Source organism: Neovison vison, chromosome 4, assembly GCF_020171115.1.
Source record: "Neovison vison isolate M4711 chromosome 4, ASM_NN_V1, whole genome shotgun sequence".
Lineage (NCBI taxonomy): Eukaryota > Metazoa > Chordata > Mammalia > Carnivora > Mustelidae > Neogale > Neogale vison.
The window spans coordinates 197727039-197747220 of record NC_058094.1 but is presented as its reverse complement, the minus strand read 5'-3'; the positions used below and the strand labels follow the sequence as shown (position 1 = coordinate 197747220).

The window sequence follows — 20182 nt, the reverse complement described above, 5'->3', positions numbered from 1 at the left end:
TCCTCGGTACTTACATTATTTTTTTATTTTTTAAAGATTTTATTTATTTATTTGACAGACAGAGAGCACAAGTAGGCAGAAGAAGCAGGCAGAGAGAGAGAAAGAGAGAGAGGAGGAAGCAGTCTCCCTGCAGAGCAGAGAGCCTGATGCGGGGCTCCATCCCAGAACCCTGGGATCATGACCTGAGCCGAAGACAGAGGCTTTAACCCACTGAGCCACTCAGGCGCCCAGTACTAACATTACTGCCACTGGAAATGTCAAAATGCCTTTGTTCACATTTAAATTTTTTGTCCACCTCTTTCTTCACCTTTCTTGTCTACCAAAATCTCAATCCTATTTAAATCCAACTATACTCTGTACATGCCCACACAAAGTATAGGGGAGAAAACCCAAAACAAACTGGCTATTTGGTTTCACTTTAATAACTATGAATTTCAAATTGGTTTTTACTATTGCCCAGAAATTCAGTTCCATGTCCAAATGCATTCTGTCTTTGAAATCTCTCCTTTCTCACCAACCTTAAATACCTCTCCCTGTTCTTACAGTCTTCACCTAGGAAATGGGAGCTATCAGAAGAGAGCTTCCCCAAACTCTCAACTCCACAGTTCCCATTTCCCACTTCCTAAGTCTGTCCACACTCCCTGGCTTCCTTTCTTTCACTCAGAATGGACTCTTGCTCACCACCTCGACCAATCTTCCCACCGTGCGCGCACCACCCATCTTGACCAATCTCCCTATTTGTGCTCTCCTGTATGTTTGCATTTTGCTATCTAATAGGCATATCAAAGTTAACATGCTGCAAACCACCCTGCTAATATCTCTAGCAACCCCATCCCCAGGACAGTCCCTCAGGACATAGCCTTTTGCTCCTCTCTTCCCACAGCACAGATCTTTTCCATGAGGTTCCAAAGAGCAACTGACATGCCACAAAGTTAATTTAAGTAGTCCTTAGTTTGACAATATGGATTAAGGAGATGATAAATAGTAGCACCTCTCAAAAATTTTTGGAAGAGTTAAACCAATAATACATGAAAAATGCTGACCCCAGTGTGTAGTCAACATTCAATAAATGTTTGCAGCTATTTTGAGTATTATTAATGCTGTTCCTTTTCCTCCTCCTCCTGAATGTCCTAATGCGGATAAATATACATACACATGCATCTGAATATGAGGCATCACAAGCATAACTGTTGTGAGATGTGTATTCACACACAATAATACTATTTGCTTGGGTTCTGTAGAAGAGGCAATTTCTTTTGGACTATTCTGTGAGTTTAACTTGAGAATCTCATCCCTAGAAATCATGTTTTATGGCATTAAGAATTCAACTTGAGGCATACCTGGCTGGCGCAGTTGAAGGAACACATAACTCTTAACTTGGGGGTCATTGGGTATAGAGATTACTAAAATATATAAATAAACTTAAAAAAAAATTCAACTGGAGCCAGACTTCCTGAGCTTGAATTTTACCTCCAATATGACTTTGTGTCTTACTTGAACTCTACACCTCAATTTTCTCATCTATAATATGGGAATTATCAGTACTTCCTCATAGGATTGTTTAATTTTTCCATATTTGTATAGTTTTCAGTATAATTACAGAGATTTTAACAACACTGTGTTTGCTCTTGTTTTTATTGTAATGAAGTGGTCTTTTCTGTAAGAAGGTTTCAAGGCATAAATTCAAAAGATTGCATAATAGCTCATCTCCCTTGCAGGTCTTATGGTCTATACATATGGGAATAGTTTTTTACAACTTCAAAAATGTAAATCGCTGTGAGATTTTTTTTGCCCCAGATCCTTTGCCTTTTTTTTTTTTTTTTTTTTTGTACTTACATCTTTCTGGAAGGAGACAGGATGATTTTAGTCGCACTTAATGTACAGGGAATATCATCCATATGTTTGTCAATTTCATTTATTCATTAGAGAGCTATTAAGCACTAATTTTATGTTGGGCACTAAGTTTTGTGGTGGGGTTCAGTGGTGATTAAGCTGTAAAAAATTTCTCTTCTCTTTGAGCTCATGAAATAAGGAAGAGATATTTTTCACATAAATTACTAGAAGCCCAACTTTTCCTTTCCTTTATACCTGTGTTAAATTATGATCCAGCTGACTTTACAGTATCACACGGTGCCAGTTTTTAGGCAGCACAACAACACTGGGATACGTGGGCTATAGGGTGCTAATTTGCTCAGGTTTCCTCTATGCAATTCCTTGCATAATTGGTAAAATCAAATTTGGCTTCCTTTCCACTGAAGTAGACACTGCTGCTCAGTGGAAAATAATTTGAAAAGGAGAAACCCTTTACGGATGCTGGCCTGTCCCAGTTGGGTATTTTGCACCTTACATAGGCAGGTTCAGAGTGGAACTACAGATTATGCCTCCAAGCTTGAGACCAATCAGCTCTCAGATGCCTGAAGCCAGCAGGTGTATGCAGTTAAAATGCTATAGGAGAGAATGATACTCAGCATCTGGCTGTTTACCAGGAGCCAGTGATCCCCTTTCTTATCTAACCTTAAATATGCTTCCCAAATGGTTGTTGCTCAAAAACTGAGGAAAACACCAGAACTAAATAAACTGAAGAACATTTTGTTGATATGGTAGCCCAAAGAAAATAAACTTACCATTCTGATAAGATTTTGTAACTAAACAAGTATAGGTTGTTACATCTATTCTCAGTGACCCATGAAAGGAAAGAATATTCCAAACAATTTAATTCCAAACAATTTAATTTTATATTTAGAACATGTAATTAACCTCTTGTTTTGAGTATAAAGAGGCATAATATTAGTACTAATTAAGAACAAATGCTTATTCTCATTAAATAGATTTTGTTCAAATACCTTAAAATATCAGGTAAGAAGGGATAATGCATTATTGGCCTATGGGGTAGCCCATTGCTCTAGCCACGATAGAGAATATGCATTAAAAAATTTAGACTGTTAAATAAATCCCACTCTTGTCTTCTTTAGGTCAACTCACTACTATGTTTAATATTCAGAGGGTCAATTTCTCAACGTCTGAGAAAAACTTTACATTTTTCCTATTGGAAGACTTAGGTGCTAATTCTGCCAGAAATTTAAATGATTGAATTTTAGAGATTGTAGATTACCTTTTTATTGTTGAGCAAATAATTATGCATTATGTAGCAACTGAGAGTCCCAGAAATTGGATGGTAGTGGCTTTGTAGTTCATGTTCATGGGAAGACCCCATATAGCAGGCAGAAGAGTTCCTTAACAGCATTAGCAATCCTACTTATACATTCTCCTTCAGTAATCAAAGAGTGTTTGGTTTATTTTTCATGACCAAATATGCATGAGAAGTTGACCTTTGATTTGTCAGTGTATGAGTAAACCCACTGGTGACCTCCCATGACTTTTCTCTGTAGCAGCATCTCAAATGGTCACAGTCTCAAATACTTAGAAGTACATTTTTGTATGGGTTTCCTTTCCTTTTTCTACTTAACTATTACTTACAGGTAAAACTATGTTGTTTTTAATACTTTTTCTTTGAAAATAAGAAATGTTTTATTCTTAACACATTTTTATAAATGTAAATAGATATCTCAAATTTGATCAGAGCTTGCTTGGCCAGATTTGCTAGATGAGAAATGCCTATTTTTTTTAAATCCTCCTGTACTGTGACTCAGTTTTAACAATTCATGTTTTAGCCTACCATTTTCTCCTCAGGCTTCTATGAGGGATTTTTTTAATGACTTTTCCATTCATAAGCTTATTCCCCTTTGTATAACCTTAACTTACAGTGCATATAGTTTTTCAAAAACTTTGGTCCTCTGTTTGTAGAGTGTGAGGCATCTATTATTAATAAACTATTGGTAGATTTTTTTTTCCTGAATTGTCTTGAGAGAATAATGTTCTATTACTCAGGAAAAAAAGTCTTTCAGAATGGGGTATTCTTACAGAAAAATCTTTATATACACATATGTTCATAAGATACACTATTAAATTTAGTAGTCCCATCACATGTAAGCTTCAGATATTGTTGCTTTAATGCATTCCCTCACTACTTTGATAAAAGCCTTAAGATGTTGCCACTAGTTCTTTGATGATTTCCTCTGATGTTACAGTACCTTTCTTTTTTTCTCCAAAAAAAATCTGTTTTGCATAAACATGAGAAGTCAAGGCAGTTTGAGTTAACAAGTAAAGAGATTCAAGTTTTAGCAACAAATGTACATATATTTGTGATCAGTTCTCCCACACATTATGGCCATCTCTTTCAATGTAAGGGAAGTTTATTTTAGATTTCTGGGAAATATAACCATTATTTTTAAAAGGAGCCCAAATAAGTTATTCAAGTTTATAGTTTCAAAGTTTATTCAGCCTTTTTTTCATTGAATTAATGAAGAGTTATTAACAAAATTTAGAGAGAAGAGAGTCATATTGACCTAGACATTGACTTACTCTTACTCTTTTCTCCCATCATCCCTGCCTGACTTCTGAGTATGTCCTGAGTTCTGCTGGATTCAGGAATGGATGGTGTTTTTGCTTTTTGATGTTTTTTTTTTTTAAATATTTAGTTCTAGCTTCCAAATCAGTTTGTGCTAATTACTTTGAACAAAAAGCCATTATATCCCTAGTTAGGTTTTATACTCCTATACAGATGAACTTTTAGCAAATTAATAATGAACTTAGCATTGTCCATTTAATTATGAACTTCTGCTTTCAGTTAGACTATAGTTAATAATACAGTTTTGTATACTTGAAATTTGTTCAGAGTATGTCTTGTTTTCACTATAAAAAAAGGATTGACTGTGAGTTGATGGGTGTGTTAATGATCTTGATCGTGGTAATTATTTCGCTATGTAAGTATATAAAATCATCACGTTGTACATTTTAAACACACATAGTTAAATTATTTCATCACGCTTCAATAAAGCGGGAAAAATTTTTAAAAACTCCTAATATTCAGAATTAAATAATATTTGTTAAAGAACTCCAAATTTACTTTTGATATCAGGTGGTATCCATCTCATAGCATTTCTTTTTATCAGGTCGTCTACATTGTGAATGTTTCCCTGAGCCCATGTAACCCATTTAGTTGTTCCTTCATATGCAGTGCCATACTTCTAGTGCTTAGGCTGTATTATGTATATTTTTTTGTAACCAAGCATGTTCATTTGTGGTTCTATTCTAGAAAAGAATGCTACTCTACCGACTGTCAGTGGTACCTGTAGGATCGCATTTATCTCATTGTGCTAAAATGTCATTTTCACTTTGCTTCCTATACTCTGTGAATTGATAATATAGACATCTAAAACCTAACTATTGTGCCTGATACTTTTACCTGTTTTTTCTTTTCTTTAAAATTAAGGTTACTAGGCACCACTTTCACTATTGTTCCTTCTAGTCACCCTATTGTGTGTCTCTAATACCTGGTTTATAGCTTCCTATCAGATTGGCAGCTGAAGATGAACAGTTGTAGTTCTGCATATTGTGCGAGAGATACATCACTTGCCTCTTGTTTTGTGAAATGTCTGATCATGAATCTCTATCTTTTAGAAGTGAGAGTCACCAACAGCCATTTTACTTATGTGTGTGTGTGTGTGTGTGTTCTCTTTGTTTCAGAGCTGTTATCCAAAACTGGGGAGCATGGCAGAGAACATAAAACCTGTGAAATCCCTGTGTTTTTAGAAGCGCAGCTTTTCCTGCTTTGAACTGAAACCAGACAATGAAGTACAGTTTTCTAATGATTAGCAAGATCTACACACAGGAGAAAAGAATTACTTCTGAGCACACTATTACTTGTCACACATTTCAGATATACCAACATGGTTACTGACACTTACCAACTCTCTTTTTCTCTTACTTAACATAGAAACTTCTCAAAGCTTTGAATTTTACAGTCTCCTAACTTTTTAATATCTGAACTGTGTTACCTTTAAAAAAAAAAAAAGTCACGTATTCTACAATACAAACACCACCACCTAGTGCAAGTCCCGACACTTGGTCCATATACTCAAATTACCTGAATGTAGAACTGATATTTGAGGAGTATTTGGCTTGTATTTTATGATAGTCTGCCACTTTCACTAGCATTTTAAAAGTTGATTACATTTTCATTTCTTTTTTTTCTTTTTATATTCTCCTCCTTTTTCCTCATTAGATTATCAAAAAACAAAAAGAAACATTATCATATGGGGAATGTAACCCATAGAAATGTTCTATGGAAAGATAAGGCAATTCAGAGCTCACATCCAGTGCAACTGATGTGTTTAGACACACCCGGTAATTTGCAGTTTGAGAAATATTTCAGTTACCAGATTTAACAGGTCCTTCTTGTTTAAATTTCACAAGAGATAGATACTCAAGCTATAGGAACTAAGTAGCTTGGGAAAGTAACTATTAACCTTCCCTTGAAGGAAGCCTCTACATAGTAACATCTTCGATTCTAAATTTCCTAAACCATAGCAGTATATCTAATCTCTCTCTCTGTCAAAATAAAAGTGAATGATTCAAAGTTAATTTTTTAACCATTTGGCCTAATAGTCTCACAAACATGGGGTATTGCAAATCTGGGTTAAATCATATTGCATGGGTTCCAAATGGCAAGGGTGCAGTTGGGAAGGTAGTTTGGAATGTGTAGGATGTTTTTCACTGATTGTCATATTAGTGGCTAGATGTTGTGGATGTGTGATTCCATGTTTGTACTTGCTGGGTTCAGTGTCCTTGATCCAGGCACTCAAAGCTGACCACCACAACACTGTGCAATTTCAGCATTATATTATAATCAATTTTTAATCCGGTGTGAGAAAATAAATAAAAATGAAATGCTTAAAATGCAATTGTAAAATAAAATCAATATTAAAATAGCAGTCTTTCCATTTATAATTTCTAATTTATATGTCCTTGTAGAAATTTAAGGGAAAAGTTATTTTAAATGCTGTTTTGGATATTTATTTTGGTACCTTTCTTCTGAACCCATAGGATACACATGTAATTATATTTTATTTTTTAAATCAGGAAATAAGAATAAATCATGCTGGCTACTTTCTAAGATACAAAGATTCCATTAAAACAACAACAACAACAACACTCTTCCTGCCAATGTAATCATTTTCCTTGGGATTTGTTGACATCCTTATTAAAATCCTACCAGCCTCATTTTTCTTTGTTTTATTCCTATACCATGAAGCACCTACTGACCAAAGTGAATTTAGATACCATTGACATTTGTGGTCACCAAGAGTAGGAATTATCTTTAACAGATCATTTACACCTTACTTTATTCTACTCTTTTTGTTCAGTTCACATCTAGACCTCTCCCCTCTTCTGTTTCTTCTTATTTTACTTTGTCAGAATATAGTTTTATAATAGATGAAAATATCAATGAAAAATTATAAATTAAAACAAGGGATGTGCATTGAATATTCTTTAGCATGCATGGGCATTTTTAAAACCTCTAAAGGAATGAAAAAAAAAACCCTCAAAATAGAAAAATGGAAAAATATTTCTACATTTTCTTCTTCCAAATATCTGCTCTTATTATCCTTTCCAGGTTTTCTTCCTTTAAACATAAGTGTATTGTTGCAACTATTATAGTTTCTTCAGGAAAACTTTATGTTTGCTTGTAACAAAATATATATTTGTGAAATGTCTCTGAAAGATGACAGTTTCCCCCATGTAGATAGATCCTGGAAGTGTTTTGGCATAGAGAACAAACATCATAATACTGACAAACACACATATGCTTATACACAGAGTTTGTTTTTATTTTAGTTCTTACCTCTCCGAATCATGATGATCAAAATTATCATCCTCATCTATCTGTCTGTTTCCCCTTCTCTTCTGTACTGAGTCTCTCCTCTTATTTGTATTTATAGTGAAATGGCTCAGAATAAAACTCACAGCTTCTTACTGGGTGGACTGAAATTCTTAGGAGACATTAAGGAAAAACACACCTTCACTGAGGAGTAATTCCCTGGGAAAAGTTGATATATTAAAGGCTATTAGGAGAATGTTATAGTCACTGGCCCTAATAACAAATATCCCTGTTCTCTCTCATCAACACATAGGAGGATTGCAGGTTAATTTCCTTTGAACTAGGCATGGCCCTTGATAGCTTCAGCCAATGAATGATAAACAGAAATTAGTCACTTTTTAGAAACTTAAAAAATGTGTATATATGGTTCTCCACATCTTGTTTCCCTGCCTAGCTGGTATTGAAAGCATATATGGACTTGGGGTTTCCATAATGCTGGGTCATATGGTAACTGTGGCATAGAGCTCTCCCCTATTCCACACTGGACATGTAGAGTATGAAAGAGCATTTTGTTTTTAACACTCTGGGTTTTCTGGAGTTGTTTGTTTCAACAACATATCCTATCCTTCCCTGTCTGATACAGAGCAACTGTATGATTTTGGAAGACTGTAGAGAACTTGTCATTTTTCCAATTTCTAGTGAGCTGCAATGTCAATCATGGGGCATGGTGTCTTACTTGAAACATCCTAACATTATAAAGGAAGAAGCTTTATGCTTTTATTTATTTTATGGATAATAGGTTGTCTAGTCTGAGCATAACAGTGCTCAAATTAGATGGCAGCCTCCATGGAATATTTTTTATTTCTGGAATTTTATATGTAATAATTCCTTCACAAATTTAAATATATCTTCCTTCTTTACCTTAAAGATTCATTACATTCCAAATGCAAATGCTTTTGGGAGGGAGAATATTTTAAGTCTTATCAGTCATTTATATCTTAGTGAATAAAGTGGATAATGAATTAGAGAGTCTTCTAAAAATAGTTTTAGATAGCAGAAAAATTGGCAGATGATAAGGAATCGTGGTACCTATCTGACAAAAGGGAAAAGGACATAGAGATTTCATGTTAAAGACAAATGTTGACTACTACATAATTTTCAGAAGGGCTGGTTCTTGTTTAATACCCTAGTGTATGCCAAGATCAAGATCAAATATCAACTCTAGGGAAATCTTAAAGCCTTTGGCATCATAGAAGAATTAAATTATATTACTGCCTTAAAGGTTTCCAGAGACTTCTTGTTCTTCAGAACTGAGTTGTTGGGAACAGAAAAACTTGGAAATGTCATTTGATTCTCTTGTTAGAATTAACCCATTTATCATGGAACAATGATTAAGTCCATGCACTTCTGCTAATACAGTTGGATTGATGAGTTAATGTTTCTGAAGTTCACTGAGGTAGATGGAAAGCATTTTATAAAAGTAAAAAATAACTACTGCTGCAATTGTATAATGATATGCATATTTTACTGCTGTTTCACAGCCCTTGTAACTGGTTCCTTCTGGTTAAGGACATAATAACTCTGATAGGATAAAACTTAAGTGCAATTTTATGTTTTGAAAGTTTACAAATATTATACTTGCTTGTATGCTAATAAAATAGTAGAAATCTAGATAAGTTTTGATGTTCATATTTTAGTAGGATTAACTCTTGTCTGTTAAATGGTCTGTAGTTCTCAAGTATCAGAATTCAAGATCATTTGGTGTTTGTTTAAGCACTATTCAGGCAAAACTCGGAGTTATGACATAAAGACATGGGATACTAACTTTCTAACTTACATTTTCCCAAACTGATATTGAAATCAGAATTTTAAATAATCAATGCTAATTATTTGCCAAGTGACTGAATTATATTATTAATCTCTCCAAAAGCATGATTCCTATTTATGGGTGACATAAATTTCAGTTCTGCCTACTCACAACTGATTTTGTTTGTTTTCTATCATAATATTGATATTGGACATTCTTTCCAAACTTCTTAGGAGAGATATATCATTTCCTTTGATTTATTTGATTTATTTTTAAGAGAGAAACTAGGTTTCTTCAGTGTTTATCAAATTGGAAGTCTTCTGTGAAGTAGTGATTGTTTTTAACGAAGCTACTTGTCAGTAAGAAAAGAGTTATATTTATGAGCGTAAATATCCTCAGTATTGCAGGTGTATAGTTATAAAATCAATTTCTATTAAAAAGATTTTTACCTTTTATCTTCAAGACTTCTATAAAAGCAATCTGAATTAACAACAGATGTGTTGTTTTTCCTTTTTGAAAGGCTAATATGCTCCCTTCTCTTCTGCTTTTTACCGATCTGTAGAGCTACTCTCTTGAGTCCCTTTCCAAAAGTATTAACTGCCATTTGGCAAGCAGTGATTTTTTCCCATATGATCTGTTAATATTTTTAATGCTAACATTATTTAACTTAGGCATTATATACTATTGATTACCTTAATACCCCCAAGTATGTTTGACTTTAGAAACCCACCATCCTCCACTTTCATCATATTTCTTATTTCAATATCCTATTTTCCTACAAAAATCAGACAAAAGAAAACAATCCTTTCATTCCTTATATTATTTTTGTTTGTTATTTTAAATCTTACCCCATTAAATTACTGTTTTTCTGTCTTTTAACTATTTTTAACCATGGGTGATTTATCTTTCAAATTCTATTAGATTTTAATCTCCTTGAGGGTGAGAACCATGTTTCTCTTCGTATCCTAGTGCCCGATAAATGGTAAGCATCCAATAGAAACTTATTAACAAATGAATAAATGAGCAAATGTGGGTTTAGTTTTGATGGGAAGGTTAATGTAAAGAACATGAAAGCTTAGTATTTAATACAGACTGTCTAGTGTGTGATAGCACTAGCTCTAAATAACTTGGAGCAGAGACTACTGGTGTTCTATCTATACTTCCTCATACCTCTTACTGTTTCAGTGAATGACAGCTTGTCTCCCAACAGCCTGCAATGGCAGTTTTGTCAGAGGGCTGCCCTCATTGTGACAGAATCCACTTTGCTTGAGTGTAAGTTGGGCAGGATGTGTCTAGGAACTGATTTTCCTGGGAGGCAGCCTGAAAACAGTGATTGATAGATTTTGAGGGCTTAACTATTCTATATTCTTTACTCCCTGCCTAGGTTAAGTCAGAGATATGTAGTTTACATAATTTTCAGTGTCATAAAACCAAGTTAGAATCACTACTAATAAAAGAAGAAAGAGTTATAATCCAATCCAGCAATAAACACATTTTCAGGTAAGAAAACAAAAAAAGAAAACAATTAAACATTTATAATGTAGTGGTGACAATTAACCACCTAGTATATGTTTTCAGGCTACAGACAAAAAAACCCAGTTTCCCAGTTTTTGCTTGGTCAAATTATAAAAGAATGCTTCTTTTCTTAGAGAGATTTTAATATTTATGTAATCAAACATGTTGGAGAGTCCTTTGTTGATATATTACTCTGTAAGTTATAAAATAATCACTCATTTTTCTAAGTGATGTTTTGAAATTTTTGTGTTTAAATATTTAAGGTTTTAAAATTAGATTTTTGGTGTAATAGAGGTATGAGTCTCTCTCTTTCTATTTCTCTTCCCTTTTCTTCTCAACAAATTGTCACTTATCCTTAGAGTATTTGTTGTGGAATATATCAATTTCCTACTAATGTAACATACAACCTTCAATATATACTAAATTTCTAGAAATGCAGAAGATTTGAGTTTTCTATTATATACTAGAAGTAAACTGTTTTAGTTAGTGTAGTTTTATAATGTGTTCAGTATCTTGTTTTTCAAGTACTTTCTCCCTGTTTTTTAGTTTAAAAATATTTTGCCTGTTTTTCATTTATTATCCTTAGTAAATAATAAAAATACCCATAGAAAGTAACTAGAATTTTGAAGGATATTATATAGAACTTATAAATATATTTGGTATTAAACTATATTGACATAACATCATAGAAAAATGTGTAAAGTTCCATCTGTTCACACATACACACAAGTACACTTTCTTTCTTTCACTGTCTTTCAAAAGAATACCTTAAACCGAAGGTCAGATATGATCTATACTTTGAAAAAAAGGAGATCTTGCAGCAAGACATTCTAAGCAGAAGGATAGGAGGATGTTTCTAATAAAGCTTGAAGTCCAGACTCAGACTGGATTGTGAAGACTTTTGTAAGCTATTTTAGAGAATTCGGATTCCAAGTTCAAGCAATAGGAAGTTTCTGAGGGTTGTAAGTAAGGAAAAGAAAATGATGGAATCTGTGACTTAGAAAGATAACCCTTTAATCACATGGTTCGTTCCTGTGGCAAGCAGCCCCCACCTGAAGCTATTTAGGGGCCCACCAAGTTACCTCATTAACATAAAGGCCTGTGAAAGGGACTTACTATGAATTTGAAAAGATGCTTGGCTCACTGTTATCAGTAACTAGGGGTGGACCCCAAACATGGATTTTTTTTTTTTTTTTTTTTAAGGATTTTATTTATTCATTTAGTTAGTTAGAGAGAGAATGAGCGCTGGGGGCGGGGGAAGCAAGAGGGAAAGGGACAGGCAGGCTCTGCTCTGAGCACAGCTGCGGGGCTCTAGGAGGGGCTCCGTACTTGATTGCTCCACCCTGAGATCATGATCTGAGCCATAATCAAGAGTTGGAAGCTTAACCACTGAGGAACCCAGGCGCCCCATGTGTTCTTCATACTACAGTATCACACACGCAGTATGCTATCCCTAAATGTTTTGATGTATAACCTAATTTTTTACATTAACATTATATTTTAATCCAAAATATTACATAAAGTATAGGAACTATAGGTAAAAATATATTTTTTTAATGTAACTCTTCTGTTGGACCTCTTAAAGAGATAAACAGTTTCTTCAGGCGTATATAGTCATGTGTGCATTTACAACTTTTCAAAACCAAAATGTATGCTCATATGGTAATACAGCTTCAAACCTTACCCTCTGAATCACAAAAATGAATTTTAAACTGTAATTCAATTCTAACTAGTTTCTCATATGAATTAAAGCCCTAAGTGTTTCTCTTTCTTAACAATGTCTCTTATCCATCTTATTTTTTTATTTATAATATGAATCTAAGTGAGTTTTATTCTAAATTAAATACTTACTCCTTCCTATCGCCTCAGAGATTTAAATGTATGATAACATCATTGGAAAACGTAAGATGACTCCAAACTGCTACTGACAACAAGAGAACTTTTTCCTAATAATTTTACGGTTCTTCAAGCAAGATATAAAGTGCTGAGATATTTTCACATAACTTCTACTCCTTGAAAAACATAAATGTCAATTTAATTGCATGAATTTTCAAAGCAGAAAGAGAAAAGAGAAATTCAGAAAGAGAAATCTGAATGTAACCTTTGCATTAAACTTCAGTAATTAGTGGGAATGCTTTACTTCATATATTGTTTTAAAATAAAGATTTAGATAAAGTAAGCAACTGGTATAAGTTTATAGAATAAGTGTAGATTTTCTCAGTACAAATTATAGTGTGGGAACAAAGTTGCATCTTTAGATTTTTAAGTTCATGCAGATAACTAATACATAAAAAGAAACCTTTTGAAAATTTCATTTGTAAAGGCAGTAAGTAACCAGTGCTCATCTTCCTTAAAAATACAGATCACACTGGAATATGAAAAAAAAATTACTAGAAATCTTATAAGCTGGATTATATATCTTCCACCAACATAGGAAAATAAAATATTCTTGGAGAAGATGAAAATTAACTTGGAGTCACTGTGTGCAAAATCATATTTAAGGTAAATGTGATTATATGATATATGGGAAATTTGATGGCCTTACGCAAAAACTCAAAATCTATTAGTGCTCTAAACAAAACTGCAATTCTTAAAACCTGAAAATTAGGACAGGGCAGTTTGTTGAAGAACTGTTAACTGTGAAACTTAACATGTTGCAATAGATGTGGGATCTTAGTCCATTTTGATAACAGCCGTGTGTTACTCGTGTATATGCTAGGAAGAAATGTTAATTACAGGGCAATAATGGGCTCAAGGAGAGCTTTTACTGTGACCACCTTACTGTAGAGTAGTTTTTTTGGAGTGCTGTTTCTCAAATTGGTAGCATATTTCAGATAAAGAAAGGAAGTCCCCCCTACTTGAAACTGCTGTGTCATTTCTTCTTCCTTAACTGAAATTCCAACCAAGTTTCAGGAAATGCCCTAATGAGCCACTTCTCTTTTCTCTTTCCTCAACTAAGTGGATTCCAACCAGCCCTAACTGTTCATTATTCATGATCAGATCATTTACTCTGGTTGTCTCTTTTGGCATGCTGCTTATGTTATGGGAAGAGGGATGATAATTTGGTGCTGTTTGTAGAGGTGATAACACTGGTAGAATCCAATCACTTCTGGTAGGTAACTAAACTGGCAGGTTAATTTTCTGTACTTTAAACAAACTGTGAAGACAAGTCTAATCAATACTTATTTTACTTTGATATGTGTGCCTTGTTTATATTTATGGTTTCATCTTGTGTGATCATTAGGTATCATGAGCTGTGATTTGCTATAATCTAGGTAAAATATATCTGAAACTTTATTAATGTCTTATTTTTAATCAAGATTAGAAATCACTGTTTTAGTTCATGATAACCAAAGAAATTTCTTCTTCCAGTTTAATTTCTTATATATTTACTAAATTGTACTGATTTAACATTTTATTGCATCTTATATGTTATTTTATGAGTAAATGTTAATTTCTGTTTATATTTTAGCAATATATATTTTATTGGCTTTTGACAGTAAGAAAATATGAGTTCTGTTCATAGGTGAGTTAACACCACATAGTACTTTAGTGTATGTTATTTTTCCAGGATTAAAACTTATTCTGGTTTTTTAAATGAAGATTTGGATCTGAAAAGTTTGTATAGGAGATGTCAAATATTTCAAAGCAATGACTTTTCGTAGTAAAGTTTTCAATTGTTATAATTAGTAGAGTTGTGGTAGGGATCTGAAGATCATGTATCTGTTTACACACATATGTACACATCTATTTCTTACATATTTGTTCCTGTGAATTATAATCCCATATTTTCAATATTTCCTTAAATGTTTCATTGGAAATAGACATTTTGAGAAAAAAAATAAACCTGAAGTAATCTTTAATTCATCCCAAGTAGCTTAATTAGTAACTTATTTACAGGAAACTTCATTTAACATTGACACCAAAATAACCTCTTCCTATTCAGAGACTGTGTCAACAAAGCAAAGTGAAACAGAATGGGAATTTCTTATCAAAATTATTTAGACCATTCTGCTTTACTTCTCTTCTAGATGAATCTAAGTGTAGCTTTATATTTTCAAGTCATTTTTTAATGAATACTAAATCTTTCACTTTTTTGGTGGAAACTACCTTGAAGAGGCCAAATTTGTGATCTCCATTTTGAGAATACAAGATCTTTTTTCGCTATTAAAACAAATGGAATATATGTAATTTCCATGTTGTCTATTTTTATGGTTTTGATTATTAATATTATTTTTAAAATTTTCAGTTTCATTACAAAGCAGTAGAACAGTTAAATGCATGAGTATATTTTGTTGAACTGAAACTTGGAGCTCATGTCAAAAATGAAACGAGCTGAAAAACGTTTCTTAAGCGTCAGCTGAATTTTAATGACTATGGCACAGGGTTTGTAATAAGTTCTAAACAACCAAAATAATTATAGACATTAAAACATGATGTAAATATCTAGCATAAATGAAATTTTCACAAACTGTAGTAATTAACACAGTGGAAGTAGAAAACAATTTTGAGAACAGTGGTTTGAATCGTCAAAAAGAAGAAATAGGAAAGGAAAAACTGAAAGAAATGTAATATTCTTACACAATCACTTCAAATAAACTAATGAAATATGATTCAAAGGGGATGATGATAGATATTGGTATAATAATAATCATAATTATACATGTGGAAATGCAATCATTCAACTCTTTGGAAATCAATGTACAAATCAAATTATCTGAAGTCAGTTCGGCATGCCAGATTCTTTACAGAGATAAATGTAACTCTTTTAGTAAGAAATACTGAATTAAGCACCAGAGAGATACGAGATCTAAAGAGGTGAAGTTTACTAATAGCAGACTGCAAATTTTATGCTATTTGGTAAACGAAACAAATGTAAAATGTAGCATATAGTGCCTCCTCAGGTTTTCGGATTGTGTTTACTAAGATCAGTAGGAAGAGTCTGTGAAGCATAGAGCTGAAGATGTGTGAGGAAAGCATGAAGAACCACAAGTGTCTTCAAAAACACAAGCTATGAGGGGAGAGCTTAACAACAGTCTTATAGGAAAAATGAGTAGCAAGAAACTACTGTATACTATTTATTTTATAGAGGTGTGAATTACCAGCCCATTAAGGAGTCTGTGGGCTGGGGTGCAGGTATTTGGAGACATATCAAAGATTTGGCAGACATCACTTTGCCTGTGAGAGCTTAGTGAATACATAATTATGTGATTCTATTAAAGTGTATTCATTGGAGCATGGGAAGTCTGGCGGCTTACTCATCAGCAAAAAAAAAAAAAAAAAAAAAAAAAAAAAAAAAAAGAAAAAAGAAGAAGAATGGTATGAAAATGTATTACAGGTAGTTTAAGTTAAATGTCAGAAAATTGGGGGAATCTGTATTATTGAAAAGTGAAATAGTAAGGTAGGTTGTAGAATTTCCTTAGGGAACCAGTTTAAAGAACAGATTGGTTAAGGAAAGAAAGCCCTTGTTACTGATGTTGTAATTGCTCTCAAGACACAATGAAAGGTTGGACCTAATGATCTAAAAGATGCATTAGGTTGCTGTTTTTCTTTTTCTCTCTTCAGGTTTGAAGACTAAGTGAGATTTCATAAAATAGGACTAAAAAAAAAAAAAAAGCAAGAAGGAAATAAATCTAGGAAGTAGAAATTGAGTTTTAATAAGGTTTCTTATGTTCCCTGATGTTCATTCCCAGGAGTTACCATGGAAGAGTATCTACAAATAATTTCTTACCTTTTCTGAAAGACTTCTCCTTCACCTACATACTAGCACACAATATGATTCATTTTCTGGATTTTTCTACTGGGCCAGAAAATCCTTCTATCCCTCCCTTTTATTCCTTTTTTTCTTTTCTTTTTTTTTTTTTCTCCAATTTATTTATTTTAAGAAAAACAGTATTCATTATTTTTTCACCACACCCAGTGCTCCATGCAAGCCGTGCCCTCTATAATACCCACCACCTGGTACCACAACCTCCCACCCCCCCCCCCCCCGCCACTTCAAACCCCTCAGACTGTTTTTCAGAGTGCATAGTCTCTCATGATTCACCTCCCCTTCCAATTTACCCAAATTCCCTACTCCTCTCTAACGCCCCTTGTCCTCCATGCTATTGGTTATGCTCCACAAATGAGTGAAACCATATGATAATTGACTCTCTCTGCTTGACTTATTTCACTCAGCATAATCTCCTTTTTTAAAATTTCTTATTTTATGAACATGTTTCCAATACAGAAGTTCATATGCACATGAACAAATTAAGTTCTGAAAGATATTCAGCTTGCTGAGATTTATTTCCATCCAAATAAGAATTTGAGCCAGGCCTCTCTCTCTCTCTCTTCAATCAAATATTTTGCTCTGTCCTTTTAACTTCCCTTTGCCAAAAACTCATTCTATCCACCATCTTTCCCTACTCCCACCAAAATCTAGACCAGTACCTACTACTTTGAAAACCTGTCTACAGACAGGCCATGATCTCAGCTGGTGTCTGCAAGGAGTATCTCAGCAGCTAAGATGTTTATAATCTCTACTCCCTTTGATCTTGTACAGACTCAAAAGGATCTGAACCTATTGAACAACCCGAGGTCTGCAATAGAAATTTTGTCAGCAGCATTTTTTACCATCAGACTTTAAGTTCCGGTAAACTTTTAGGCTTCCTCTTAATTACTCTTGGGCCAAAAGGGCATTAATCCTTTGGTCATACTTGCAAATGTTTCTCTCCATTTAGACAATTCGCTTTCTCGCTTCTGTAGCTTATGTTTATCCTTCACATATGCAAGGCTCTTTTCACATGATGGATGATTTGCTCTTTCCATCAGAATTAGATCTACAATTCAAGACTTTTTCCCATAAGTATATTCAACCTTCTTTACTTTCTCTCTGCTCTCAAATTATAAAACATCTATTGTTGTTTTTATTGCAAACAACCATTTTTTTTTTTCCTTATTAGACTTTTGACATGTTGTGGTCATGTAGGGTTATAGTGTTTGGAAAACACTGGGAATATCCACTATTAGAGTGGATCCACTCTTACAGTAGGAACAAACCAGTGGGTGAGTCTGCCCAGTGAGATGACTGATGACACTGTCTTCTGGAGAAGGTAGAAAATGTATAATTTTGTCTTCAGTGATAACTTAGTTAATATCTATGGTTAAGTTGAAGGTATATAAGTAGAGGATTGTACCAGGTGCAACAATAGTTTTTAAGGATGCTAAAGATGCCTAAGATAGGGTACCTGCCAATGAGTATTTGAGGCATTTCAACAATTAATCTCACTGACAAGTTTAAAAAGTATATATCAATTTCCTATGAGTCTGGGGGTTTGGGAAGGGTTCAAAGAACCCTTGAAAAATAATTAGCTATTCTTTAGGCAGGCAAAGGATAGGAGAAAGGCATCAGACAAAAAGACTAGCATGTGCAGAGTTGTGAAAAGCATGGCACATCCAGGGGTCTTTGATTAGAGCTTGCGATCATTGTGGGGAATAACATAAAGTAGGGCTGGAGAGTTAAGATGGGGGCAGACCATAACTATGCTTTTAAGGGTTTTAGGATTTTAACAAGAGGAGTAGCTTGATCTGATTGTGTTTTAGCTGGATATCTCTGGCCATTTGGAACACAGTTTGGGGGGATGAAAGACTAGAGCCATTAGTTTTAGATTTTGTTTATATAGTGCCCCTGTATCTGCTTTAAGAGAAAAAGGACAAGTATGTGCCTCTGCATAACACTTTGCAAAGTGGTTGCACCTCTGGCAAGAACAGAAGGCAAGTGCTTTGCTAAAAATATGACAGAACCTACTTTATAAGAAAATCAAAGGTGGTTGACTGTGTCATTTTCCACTATAGAAATAACCACTGAAATTGAACATGGATTAGCTCCCAAACCAGTGGGCCAGGCCAATATTTGCAAGTGACTCAGTGATTTCTTTGTGGTTGCTTGGTTTAGTGTTGGTAGAACACACTGAAATGGGAAGTTAGAGTTCAGCATTTGCTTCTAACTTGCCATGTGACTTTGAATAAGTGTGTGTGTGGAGGGGGTGGGTTTTCTGAGTATTCTAAGTTGAATTAATATCTGATGTGGAGAGTGAAGGGCTAGGGCTGGGACTGAATGTGAAGGACAAGGGGTCTGGTGGTAGTAAAGTTTAGGTCTTCAGTGCCTGAAGAGTAGCTCTGGATTCACTCCTGGGATTTCAAACTTAGATTGGATGTGGGAACTCTAAGATTGGAAATCTAGGTCGGAGCCAAAGGGAGGACCTCTCTTCTTCTCCCTATGGGATCTTTGATCTCACATTTCTGACAGATATTAAGAGCATAAAACATAACCATGGACTACTATCTTGTATTTCTGGCCCTTTATCCCCCCCTCAGTATCCTTTCTTAAATACAGGCTCAGAGGACTCAAACTTAGGACAGAGCTCTCAGAGCAAAATGAACTAGAGCATGAAGCAACTCTGGATAATTTGGGAGGTAACTTTTAATTTGCCTTTCTTCATAGGTCATTTCTGTTTTTCCATATTTCCTGGGGAGATAGTGCCAATTCACTCACATTTGTGTTTGTTTCAATATGAAATACTGGTTGTACTAAGTAGTATCTAAATTCATTTATATTCAACCTTACTGAGGACACCCAGTGAAATGTATGACAAAATTTCTGACCATTTGCTTACGATGTATTTCTTTCAAGACAAAAATAAACAACAACAACAAAATAGTAAGCAAAGATATTCCAGAATATGCTAGAAGGAAAGAATTTATAAAATAAATGCATAAGCTAAAATAGTAAGTTCTCTAATTTGGGATAAAAAGGAAACAGTGACTGTTAACTACTCCTACTTGAGTAGCAGTCATCTTAGAAGAGTTTTCATGAATATCAAAAGCAGCTATATACCTAGACTCTTCTCTTCTCCAGTTGATAAAAGTTAACACTGATCGGGCTCTCATCCGGTGCAAAAGGCTTTGCATGTATCACCTCATTTGAACCTGAAAATACCCTTGAGGCAAGTGCTCTTATTTCCATTGTTCAGAAGCAAAAAAATGAGATTTTTTAGAAGATAGATAACTTTGCCAAGGTAATCAATGAGTAAGTGATGGGGCAGCGACTTGGTTCTAGATCTGCTAGGTGCTTAGACACAAGCAAATTATATAATCTT

At 34.1% G+C, this 20182-nt stretch overlaps 1 protein-coding gene across 4 annotated transcripts in view; it reads left to right on the top strand.

The window, feature by feature from the left end:
• TFEC (transcription factor EC) overlaps positions 1-20182 on the top strand; it is a 174045-nt gene that overhangs the window by 100296 nt on the left and 53567 nt on the right. Inside the window, exon 1 of one of the 4 annotated variants that reach the window (XM_044246417.1) lies at positions 14007-14154. The exons of the other annotated variants lie outside the window; for them this stretch is intronic. The gene's annotated coding sequence lies outside the window, so the exon portion shown is untranslated. Of the gene's footprint in view, positions 1-14006; positions 14155-20182 lie in introns of those variants that run through there. 4 annotated transcript variants of the gene reach the window in all.